At 39.7% G+C, this 12,979-nt stretch overlaps 1 long non-coding RNA gene across 1 annotated transcript in view; it reads left to right on the top strand.

Annotated features, from left to right (window-relative positions):
- The first annotated feature begins 614 nt into the window (after nt 1–614).
- LOC127011456 (uncharacterized) overlaps nt 615–12,979 on the top strand; it is a 44,683-nt gene continuing 32,318 nt past the window's right edge. Inside the window, exon 1 of the long non-coding RNA XR_007764457.1 lies at nt 615–1,362. This is a non-coding gene — a long non-coding RNA (uncharacterized LOC127011456). The remainder of the gene's footprint in view (nt 1,363–12,979) is intronic.

The raw sequence follows: 12,979 nt of genomic DNA, 5'->3' as shown, positions 1-12,979 counted from the left end.
TTCTTATTATTTTTAATTATATTATTAACTTGGGATAACCGATATAAGATGACAAAGTTAGGAAATATTGTAGATCTCATAGTTCTGAACTAATAACTTCTTCCCAAGAGCATGTGAGTGTCGTCCTTAATTATTCCTCTTCCTTCTTATTATTTTTAATTATATTATTAACTTGGGATAACCGATATAAGATGACAAAGTTAGGAAATATTGTAGATCTCATAGTTCTGGACTAATAACTTCTTCCCTGTAACCGAGAGAGCATGTGAGTGTCGTGCATGACTTCCTGGATCGTTCCTCTCCGTCCTCCTATTACTACTATTAATATTATTATTATTTTGTGCGGATCGTTGTGGTGGGCCATTGTTTTTGTTGGGTTTGCTGGCTTGTTTGCTTGTCGGTTGTTTTCGTTTGCACAATGTCCCCTCTTCGTTCTCTCCTTCCCCCGCCCTTCGCACTCTCCGCTTGTTTGCCCTGTCCAACACTTCTTCTTCTTGCTGCTGTTCATCGGCGTTCTCTCCATCTCCATCTCCATCGCCACTCTCTGCTCTCTCCTCGTACTTCACTACTCATTTGCATATTTTCAAAGATTTGCCAGTCAGTTACGATTTCAATTACTCGCTAGAAGCAGCGGGAGCGAGCGATAGAGTGGCAGTTGGTGGAGGAGGTGGGGGTGGCGCGAAGAAAGAGGCGGAGAAAGAGAAGATCGATGAGCGGCGAAAAGTACACACGGAATGCGAACAGCCGGCAAGCGAAATTATTATTTTCGAGCCTCTTAAAACAGGGTGAAAAGCGAGAAAAATATCACAAGAAAAAACTAACTACACACGCACACACGTGCACGCACACGAAAGCCGATGGAAAAACACAATGGGCAACTAAGCCAAACCAAAACAACAAAACGAGCGACAAATGCCGCTCGATCATAATTGAAAAATGCATGCCAGCAACAAAAACAATAACACAAGCACAACAACAAGAAGCAACAGCTATGGGAAAACAACAAGGCGGAGAGAGAAAAAAAACAGCAGATGCACAGCGCACCAACAAATAAATGCCATCGCATGCTTTTACCCGCTGGCGGAAGAGAGAGGGAGCGAGGGCGAGCGAGAGAGGGAGAGAGTGACACGCAAAGGAGTTGAAATTTTAAAGGAATTTTATTTGAAATGCAAACAATGCAGCTCACACACACACACACACACGTGGGAACGAGAAGTGCAACAAAATGGCAATGAAACACGAGCAGCGAAATGAGCAGAGGAAAGGCGGCGCAGCGGCAGCGGCGTCGGCAGAGGGTGCACAGGAAAAAACAAATGCATAAATGCAAAATAACACAAGTTTAAGGAAGGCTGACCATTTTTGGTAAGTGAATAAGTATTAAAAGTTGGAGATTTTCTTTAATTAATCATAACAAAATTAAATAACTTTTATGGAAATTATATTTTCGTAAAAAGTATACAAATAGTTTTAAGTCAGTTCAATAGAAGTGCTTAGAAGTTTGCAAGAGATTTTATATCAGAAAATTATAAATGAAGTTTTAGAGGTCCTGTTTCTAGCAATGCATTTAATTTCATTTCATTCCTTTTAGTAAAATTCCTTTAATTTAACAATAATAAAAAATAATTACAATTACTATTTTGGAAAATAATATATATAAAATAAAAGTAATATAAACATTTACTAATAGTTTTAAGTCAGTTCAATAGAAGTGTTTAGAAAAGTGCAAGATATTTTGTATCATAAAAATTATGAAGGGAGCTTTAGGCTTCTGTTTTTTCTAGTGCATTGCTTTCATTACATTCCTTTTACTTAATTTTATTTAATTTTACAATAATTACAAAAATTACAATTATTTTAGTGGGAAATATAATAATAATAATATATAAAAAAAAAGTATATATTTTTTAAATATATAAAAATATACTAATAGTCTTAAATCACTTCAATAGAAGTGTTTAGAAAGATACAAGATATTTTTTCTAGTGCATTGCCTTTAATTCAATCATAGGACTTTGGTGGCTTCATAATCCTGGACTTCATTTTAGGGATTTACTTATATACAAAAACCGTATTATGATTTTCTGAAAGTAGATACCCCTATTTTAAATTGATTCTAACTTAAAAAAATGTTGGTTTTGAATTTAATAAAATGCTTCCTGTGGTGCAAGGATAGTAAAGAGACTTAAAAGTAAATACAAACCATATATAGACATAAAAATGTCCTTGAAAAGTAATGAAAAACTTACAGAGTGCTTAAATATATTCCGTTTTCTATCCATCTTTCTATCAATCATATAATATTATATTTTATTTACCTCTCTACCTATAATATAGATATTACTTTGAGCCTCGAACGTTAGATATCCTTGCACTTTTCCACCCTTTTTGCTTCCTTTTTAGTTATTAATTAATGCCTTATAGGCGGACATAGTGCGACACAGCAAATTGACACCGGAAATTGGGCAAACGCAGAGCGCTCTGCGTGGGCAGTTGACTTTTCGGGGGGAGGGGCCGCGGAGGCTGGGGAAAGTCGGAAGGTGGGTGGTGGGGGGTGGGAGGAAGGGGTCACAGCGCTTGACTGGCATTTGTTGTGTCCAACTGTACTTTCTGCCTGGCACACAAACAGGCACACACACGCACACCCACACTTGAATGGACCGAGCACGCATACACATGCGCCAAGTTTTAATCATTTAAAATCGTAACTGTTATTAATATTTGAGGCTTCCCCATAATGGAAACCCACACACACTCAGGGGCAGTTACACTCTCCCTATTGCAAGTGTACTTAAAATTTAAAAAATATTATTTAAAAAGTTATACTTTAGATTCTGGCTCTCGACTTAGTTACCCTTTTAAGTAGGCAACTTAGTAGCAACATAATCTCATTTAATTTCTTTACTGACCCAGACAAATAAATATTATTTTAACAATAAAGTTGCATAATTTTTGTGATAATACATTTACCATATTTTCTTTTATATATTTTCTTTCATCTAAACTTAATTTTTTCCTCATAATTTTCTCTGTTAATTAAGTTTCCAAGTATATCTAGATCAAAAATGCCTTTTATTTCAAAACCTTCATCTTAAAATCTTCAGATATTGTATCTTAATGCTAGGGTTACACATTTTTCAGTATTCTTTTTTTCATTTTAAAGTATTCATTTATTTTTAATACTTGTAGATAATAATAGTTTAAAAGTGGTGTCCAAAATGTTACACCATTAACCCACTGTGCCCCATGTCCGTTGCGGCTCTTCGCCCACATGACCACCACCACCCCCTTAAGCACAGCCCCCCCACACACACACACACACTCTCTAAAATATCCGACCGCCAATTTAAATTTAATATCGACGCATGGGCAATCCACCACCGACACACGCAGGATGCTCGCAGGACACTGCTGCTCCTTCGGCTCCTTCTCGCCTCTCGTAAATCTATTTGGCACATTCATGCATAAAGTATTTAGTATCTTTGAGATACCTTTTTAACCGCATGGCAACTACACGGGCGCGGGGGCGGGGACGGGGGCAGGAGCGGCCGAAAGGGGGCTGGCCCTGAGTGTTGGGGGGGGGGGGGGGGGATTGGCAGGCGTCAAATTCATATGGCAGCCAACCAAAATGCGCGGACACTGGGGGAAAGTCGGTGAAAGGGGGTGGGTACGTGGGCCCGGCGGCCGACACTTTCACTTGCAAATGTCTGTGTTCGTGTCCTTGCGGGTGTGAGTGCGAGCGAGTGTGTGCGAGCCTGCGAGCCCAAATAAATTAATTTCAAATGTAAACTCGGGGAGGACAACAAATACAATTTCAACTGAAGACACGCACGTTTGTACAAACAAATCCAAAGGAGAAAGTAGAAATTGGGAGGGGGATGGACTTTGCTTTTGGATTAAAAGCTTTGGTTATTTAAACTATCTAGGTGGTATATGCATATGCGTTTTTATTAAGATGCATTGGTAAAAAGATGGACTTTTAAAGGTATTTTAACAATTTATATGTTATAATACAAAGGGTTTTGAAGTTAAAAAGAAAAGTAGTTTCCCAAAAAAAAATATATATTTAAATTATAAATATGATAAAAATAGGTTATGGTATAGTAAGGTTTTTATATGGTTTATAGATTTTTAAGAGCTAAGAATTCAATAGCCATAGGAAGGTATTTAATCGAAGTATTATAATAAGAAAGTTGTGCTAAAAATGTATAGAATCGTATGATAAGGGTAGGTTATGGAGTAGAGAGTACTTTATATGGTTTAGAAATTTTATAGATTGATGTTCAATGCGAATCGAGCTTTTGAGCTGTGCCATGCTGTAATCGAGGCGAAAGCGGAAATTGTAGAGCCGTGTGGATTTCCATTTCCCCCAGCTACCCTGGCGGATTACTGGCCAAAACTCCACCTTGCCGTGGGGCTTATGTGCCCGCCTTGAAGCGTAGTTTCGTAATGGCCAGGCCACCAGGACACCGCCCCCACCCCCTGGAGGCACACACACGCGCACCACTCGCAAAGGGATAATTTACGAAATTTGAATCTTAGAAATTGTTAAAAGCATTCCACTTTCCCCAGCCGCCTTCTCCCTCTCCCACTTCCGTTCACTTTCACTTCCCACTTCCCTTTCTAGAGAAAGGCAGCGCATGTGTGTGTGTATCCGCATGTATTTCAAAATTGCAAAATGTCTACCGTGGACATTCAAAGTCAGCATCGCCAGCGTCCGCCAAGGCAAATTCAGCCCCACACCCAGTTCCATACGCAGTGCACTGTGAGAAATTCAAGTCCCTTAAACTTAACAAATTCTCAGATATTAAAAAAAAAATTTTAAAAAAATTTCTTAAAATATCTAAAATATTTTATTTAAAAAAATTGAAATTAAACTAAATTAATTTTTATAAAAATAATTAATTTTAATACAGCCCAAAAAATAAATAAATAATAAATTATATTTAACATAAGAATAAAAATTAATTAATTTTCACCACAAAAGTGGAAAACATGCACTATAATTTATAGCTATAATATATTATTTAATATTTCCATATATAAAGTGCGCTTACCGTACCAAATAGTACTTATAAAAGTGATGCCATAGAACTGTTATTACTTAAAGGATTAATTAGTTATCTTAATATAAGGGTATTCCATTTTTGTGCTTTAAAAACTTGGAACTTTTAATAGCATCTCATAGATGTAGTACCATATTATTATAATCATCTTTTTAAGTTAACTGCAGTCCATTTCTGTCAGTGTACTAGTCTGCCTGTCTCTCTCCCACTTCGCAACTTCGGCCCATACATCTTGGCTCGACGTCCTTGCCCCAAACTCATTTGTACATCGCAGCCCCCCTGCCCCTGGCAATCCGACTGTCTGACATGGCCCCTGCCCCCGCACTCACCGCCCCTGGGCTGTCACCCCCTGTCCAATACACTAGATATGTATACGTAACGGACAGTCAAATGGGGGGTGGTGGGCGGTGGGCGGCGGGCGACGGGCGTATGGGGAAGGGTTGGGGGTAGTGGCTGCCTTTGGATTTTGGACTTGAAAGTAGCGCGATAGACGAACACATTTGGTTTCGTGTGCGTCTGTGCACAGACTCCCCCTGCCACTCCCCCTCCCCCTCCTCCTCCTCCAGATCCCCCCGCCCCTCTCATCCTTTTTGGCCAACTGCTTCCTGAACTGTTTTAAATGTGTGACAGCCGACAACAAACCCCTCCGCCGCCCCTTTTCCCTGGCTCCATAAGCGATTCGAGGGGGTGATGCGTCCTTCCTGCCGCATCTAAGCACTGAGAAAAATGTATTTTTATTATGTTAGTTTTATACATAATAAAATACCTTAAGATACTATCCCAAAATGTATAATATACATTTATTATATAGCTGCTTCGATCACACTTTTTTTTCACTAAAAAAATATTGCCTTTCTTATAGTCTTACTTTAAACTTTTTCCAATATTTTTCCGATTATTCCGAGGGTATTTAATTATATGATGAAGATATCCCATCTGTATTATATTGATTCTGAATAAATATATAGCGAGGGCAAGAATATGGGAAATAATAATTTGAAGACTTATAAACATAAAAAATCTTGCGGTACTCGAGGGATTCGAACTCGTTCTATAAGATAAATAAATGTTTACGAACTTTACCATTTCATAAACAAATTTTTTATTGGTAGAGAAATAATTCTCTTTCTTATATATCCTTAAGCTTTTTAGAACATCCTTCGATGGAAATTAAAAACGTAAAAAATCATGGGGTACTCGAGGGATTCGAACTCGTTCTGTAGAATAATAAAAAAAGTTTATGAACTCTTCCATCTCATACTAAAATTCGTTATTTTAAGAGAAACTACTCTCTTTCTTATATGCACTAGTTTTTTTGTACTTACCTCGATGGAAATTAAAATGGAATTTTGAATTTTTCGGTCATCCCTTTTCTCTCAGTGCACTCCTGTTGTCCTAGCTGTTTTTGCTTGCCCAGTTTTCGAAAATGTAAACTCATCATAAGTGAACCAGCGTCAGCATGTGTGTGTGTGTTGTCCAAAGGAGCCAAGGCAGACATCGTTGACTTTGTTGTTGCTGTGGGGGAGTGGGTGGCATTGGGTGGCAGTGGGTGGCAGTGGGCGGACATTGTGCGTGGCAAGTGCTGTGAATGGACATGCCACTCCAGAGGCAGATGAGAATGAGGAAGTGGGAGTGAATTGGGGGCTGGGGCTGTTGAAAATCAAGGGGGTAGTGGGAAAACGAACGAATTTTACAATTTTCCTTTCCTGCTGCTCACTGTGTGTACACACACATATATGTATGCAAATGGCGAGGGTTGCCGCAATAGTTTTGTCACTTTTAAAATCAAAGATTTTCTGTTTTCAGAAAATAAATTTGTTGCTCAACTACTTTTTTCTTTTTTCGATTCGATAACCAGTGTTTCCATTACTATAGTAGAAATAAAGCTCACACTTAGGAGTGTCATGCCTCATTAAGCTCGTTGCTTAATTTTCAAATAATTGGCATTTAAATATGTATGGAAATGTAAAATTTTTAACATTTTTGGCAAAAAAAAACCTGTTAGGGTTAAACATGCTAAAATTGGTCATACAATTTTTTTTTTCTAAAGTATTTCTTAAGCATTTTTATCATACCTTAACGGATAAAAAAATATTTTTGCCCGAAACCGGATCACATTTTTCGCATTAAAAAGTCAGTGACTATCTGTCGTATGAGTAACATTGCTTAAGGAGTTCTTATATATGAATATATATATTAAAAATTGAGCAATTTTTCCTATTTTTTCCCTAAACTTAAACATGGGTATTCCTTGTTCTTATAGTTACAAAAAAGAGTTTTTAAAATGTTGTTTCACCTATTTGGAGGCCGTTTCCTTCGCTCACACGGACACATATGGAAAGTGAGTGGGTGAAAGTGGTTGTGTGTCCAAGTGCACGTGGTGCGCCGTCGTTTTCGTCGTCTGGCCTGGCATCAAAGCCAACCACCGGCCACAGCTTTCGTCCTTCGTCCTTCGTCCTGCGTGCTGCGTCCTTCTTCGGCTTCAGCTGCTGCTTTTGCGTAATTTTCGAGATTATTTCGCACACACACACGCTGAAGGGGGTGGTGTGGGAGGCGGGCGGAAGGTGGGTGGGCGGGAAAGACCATGGACACACAGCCATGCATAATGATGTTGGCTTGTCCTGGACAGCAGCAGGCGCCCACTGGATGGGCCGGTGGGTGGTTGGGTGGCTGGGTGGCTGGGTGGTCTTGTCGTAGTTATTGCTTGCGGGCATTCATTTTAATTTTAAAACAACAGCAGAACGAGCCAAGGCCTAGAACACACAGTGCTTACAAATGGCAATCAATTTCAGACGCACACACACCCACACTCCTAGAACCCTACACCCTTCCTCCCTCCCACACACACACATCTCTGTGGAAAATTCGCAGGAGCGAGGCGGTCAAACGAGCAGCGGCGAATGGAAAATGGCAAATGGTTGACGGGGAAATTGGCAGTTGGGCGAAAGAAGAATTCCTTACACCCCGCTGCGAAGAAAGCCCCGAGTGCACTGTAAATAGGGAAATAGCTATGATCCTTAGGGGATAACTCAAGGGAAGAATAGGGGAGTATAGGAAAATATATATGGTATAGTAGGGAGCAGATTCATGGAAATTACCTTGTTATATTTTTAAGTTCATGGTCTTATTCCTAATTATTATAGCAATAATCCCAAATATAAAATTCAATAACATTACCTATGTATAATATACGATTTTGCTTTAAATTGATTCTTTGTACTGATATATGTATGTTTTATGTTTTTCATATTTTGTTTTATTTATTAGAAATTTGAAATATGAGATATAGAACACAAATAAGGATAATATTTGTTGAATTACAAATTCATAGACATCGATTTGGCATTTTGATTTATAAAGTGTTCAATAAAATTGATTCTTTTCATTTATATCTCTATTAAAAAGCAAAAAGTTAGGAAAGATTTAAAAGAACTCGTTTCTTTTGATACATATCACTATTAAAAAGCAAAAAAACGAGGAAGTTTTACAAGAAACGTATACGCAAGCTGAAATTACTTCAGTAACGCTTTCAATCTGAGTAGGATATATTTTATGGAAGATATTTATGCCACAATTTCGCACAGAATCCGATTAAGGCATCAAATGGCGTAAGTTGAGACCATCAAGCATAAGCGATTGCATTGGCCTTTGTGGGCTGCCTAATCATTCTCTTCGTTTTTTTTTGAGGTTTTTGTCTGTTTTTGGGCTTGGGCTCCGGTTTGATAGAGACAGAACCCAGCTTGACCTCCGAAGGCAGCAGTTGGAGTGGGTTCCATTCATCAGCGACCAACGATGCTCGGGTGGTCAAAATGGAAATGCACCCCCAGTCCCATTCACTCCTGCTTTCTGCTGCTTTCTACCACTTTCTACCACTTTCTACCACTCTCTACTGCTTTCTTCTGCCCTCCCCCACTGCGACTCAACTCCTTTGGCTGGATGCTTTCAGTGTCATTAGTTTTGAATAAGCCATAAATTAAAGATTAAAATATATGTCCGTGCATATAGATGCATGCGTGTGTGTGTGTGTGTACATGGACAGTGGCGTCCTGCTCTTCTCCAGGGCTACCCCCTTTTTGGCAATGGACAGCTGGGGGAGGGGATGGGGGGGTGCCTGCTAACTGGCAGGGAGAGGGGGCAAGTTAGAGTGAAAGTGAAAGGGAAACATAAGTCCAACAATGGCCCAAAGGCAGCCTAACGACATTGCCAGTGGTGTGGGGTGAGGAGGAGCAGGGGAAGGAGGGGGGGCAGGACAATGACGAAGGCGCTTTAAGCAGCCCCCCTCCACGCACACTCACGTGGACCAACCCCAAAAGCATTACGAATTTGCATATGTGTGTCCGTGTCCACGTCCATGTGGGCTGTGCCTGTGTGCGTGTGCCAAAAACTGCTGGCGTAGGTAAATTAGTTGCTCTATGAATGTGCCAAAGTGTGTGTCAGTGTGTGTGCGAAGGTGGTGTGCACCGTTATCGAACACTCTCGCAGCCCCCACTGCCTCCGCCTGCACTGAAAAAAAGTAGGGCTTAAAAGTTATCAAGAGAGGAGGATTTTTTATAGAGGGAATAGTATAAGCAATTATTATTAAACATATCTCGAAGCAAGATTCTTGAAAGATAAATTTTATTAGCTAGCTTAGCTTAAGAACTTTCAGCATGAGAGTTACGAGTTTTATACACTTTGGAATTGCTGTTCTATTAATGGAATATAAGAATATACATAGGATGTATTATAGAGGAATGATATTTCCTTCAAGTATACTCTTCTTTATTTCTTACAGATAATAGTGAGAACATATTATTTTTTCCAGATTGTAGCACATTGTTTTTCTTTATTTTTAAATTATCATGTTCTGTACCCTAAAGCTGGCATTTTAATAAGAAGTTTTTATAAACATTTTTTATTCGCTAATAGTTTGTAAGGCGGTTTAGTATAGATTTAAATTACTGTTACTCTAAGATATTTATTATTTATATTTTATTAAAACTGTTTTTGGGTTGTGAATTTGTAAAAAACATGAAAAGTAAAAAAAAAACAATTTATTATTTATTTATTTTATATCACCAATGGAAAAATTTGTATCTGCTTACCATTTTTGAATAGTTTCACATTTTTGGTTTCCAAAAGAGTTCCTAGGCCTAATCATATAATTTTTCTCCCAGTGATCTCATCTGCAGTAAGAATGTTCCTTTAAAACCGTAAGTTTATGCGTGTGTCTGTGTGTGCTGAGTGGTTTGGGGTGGCGGTGGGGGGAGGGGGAGTGGCTGGTGGCAGGGGGGGCCGGCAGCTTGGGCAGTTGTTGGCCAAGCACACACACACACACACACACACACACACGGATACGCACACTCACCCACACACAGGCAGGCCGAAATGCTCATCTGACGCATGCCCAACAAAGTATGCAACACAATTGGGCTAACTATGTTGCCTCCTGATTTATTGGGGGTGTGGTCGGGGGCAAAGGGTTAGATTTTGGGGAAACCATGTCGTTGTTTGTTGGCCTGTGTGCCCGAGTGTGTGTGCTCGCAAGTGTGTGTGAGTGACAAACAATGGCCAGGAGGAACATGGAGCAACCCTTACAACCTACCATCTACAACCTACAGCCCACAACTACCATTCGAATTCCCCCTCCCCCTCCCCTGCTGCGGAATGCGAAAACTACAAATGAATGCCCACCGAGCCGCCTCTTGTCTAAGCCAAATATTTCGCTTCTGCTGTTTTGATTATCAAAATAACTCAATTTATGTGGCCCCAGCCAGGCGTGTGTGTTTGTGTGAGAGAGTTTCTACTAAATGGCAGCTTAAATGACGTAAATGTAGCATTGCTGCCGGCCCTTTTTTGGCCAGGATGAAGGCATTAGGCAAAAGTTTTACCCCAAAAATGTTCCGAGTTTGATTGTCACTGGCCCCAGCCCCAGCCTCATCCGCAGCCCCTGCCATTGCGATTGCTCCTGGTTCGGCAATAACTATTAAAATAAAATGCCCAACTTTGCCATTCATTAAACACTTGTCTCCGGCGATCGCTGGGAGTATCTCACCGTTTTACGATAGTTTGTATCTCATTCCGCAAAATAGTAGGACGTGAACGATTAAAAGTAATGGCATTCAAAGGGTTTCGGGTTTTCCATTTGCAAATGCCAAGTATTTGTAGGTATTGGACCGTAGAACTGAGATATTTATGGGTAATATAGTTTTTAAAAGGGATTAATTTTAGGAATAGTTCCCAGGGAAAGATTACAAAATAGACTTGGGCATACATGGAACATACATCTATGTTTCATAATAGATTTTTTGAAACGTTTGCAAAATATATTTATACTAATGGGAGTTCATTACAAAGGCCAGCGTTATTGACTTGTTTTCTTGAGGATTCCAGTCCATCAACTCCCCCTTTTTAGGATCCTTTCCCTGGGCTAAGTACTTGAGCGCAAGGATTGCGAGTGAAAGGCCCACCAGGTCCAATTAAAGATAATTGCCGACCTCCCAACTCAACCCTATAAATCCCCCCCCCCCCATGCTGAAAAAAAGTTTTCAAAGAATGGGAACAAAGGAAAAAAAAACGAAAAAAATGATTGGACCCCCTCGGTAAGAAGCTGCGAATACGCAATGCCCGCTTCTGGCCCTTGGTCCTTGGTCCAGTAAATAGAGCCCCGGTCCTCGGACACCCCAGCATCCCCGGGAGTGTGCCAGGCGTGTGCTGGGAAGGGTTGGTCCGGCCAAACTGGGTAAATGAAAATTGGCATTTATATAAATAAATTCAAAATGCAAAGTGAGACGCAAAGAAAAAAGGAGAAAATTATAAGAGCGAAAGTTGGGAAAAAGGGTGGCTGGTTGTGTGGAGGGTTAAACGGAGATTGAGAGGCCATTAAGATAATCAATCTCATTAATAAAAAGAAATTCTTTTTGCATCAGCGAGCTGGTGCTTGGCGAAACTGGTGGCTCCAGACACTGGCCAGCGATCTCCTTTCCATAGAACGCGTCGCCCTGGTTTCTAGTTTTAAAGGTTTTCGCTCTGCCCGCTTGTTGGGCAACTGACCGGACTGAAAAGTCCTCTTGCTTTCACTCCTTCCGGTCCCTCCCACTGCCACTGCCACTGCCATTCTCCGACCTACACGTTCTTTGCTTACTTTCACTTTCGCCCGACATTTTTCTTTAGCATACCCTGTCTCAGAAGGGTTATTCACTTCGACAATCTTAATAAAAATATTGTCATCTTGGATTACTAATGTTTTTACCATTTAATTTTAATAATATGATATAAACAAGTCAATCGAGGGAAATGGGAACCAAGATCTTAATTTTTAAGATAATTTTTGACCATTTTATAATTGTAACTTATAGAGTAAAGATCATGTATAATAATCCTATATAAAAACAAGTTCTTAAATAAATATTTCCTAGTTAAACACGACAGTGATCTCTGATCTATAGGATGTTATAAAGTAGTTATCCAAGGGAAATGGGAATCAAGATCTCAAGACCATATTTGACCATAGAGCAAGGGATATGTATAATAATCCTCTATAAGAAAACAAGTTCTTATAGAACTTTTTTTATTAACCAACTATTGGAACGCCAGTGTTCTCTGATCTGTAAGAATTATCCCTTCACCTTCGACACATTGCCTTCTTTAAATGAGTTCTAAGAGTATCCCAAATTCGGTGTTCTTAGATTCGCCCATTCACTTTCTGCCCATTGAAACACCTTCTTTTCTCACTAGTTCCACCCCTTTTACAGCGTGGTCCGTTCGCAAAAAGCCCAAGTCCTTCGTTTTTTATTTACTCGCCTTGGAGCGTGCATTTTATGTCCGAAGCGGGAAAATGTTCCCTCTATTTCGCCTTTTCTCTCTCCGATATTTTTTCACTCAACATATATTCGCAGTTTTTCCAATCCTTCTGCTCCTTCGTCCTTTGCAACGCC

The sequence above is a fragment of the Drosophila biarmipes genome, chromosome X (assembly GCF_025231255.1).
Source record: "Drosophila biarmipes strain raj3 chromosome X, RU_DBia_V1.1, whole genome shotgun sequence".
NCBI lineage: Eukaryota > Metazoa > Arthropoda > Insecta > Diptera > Drosophilidae > Drosophila > Drosophila biarmipes.
The sequence above is the reverse complement of the archived record's forward strand: the minus strand, read 5'-3'. Positions and strand labels throughout refer to the sequence as shown.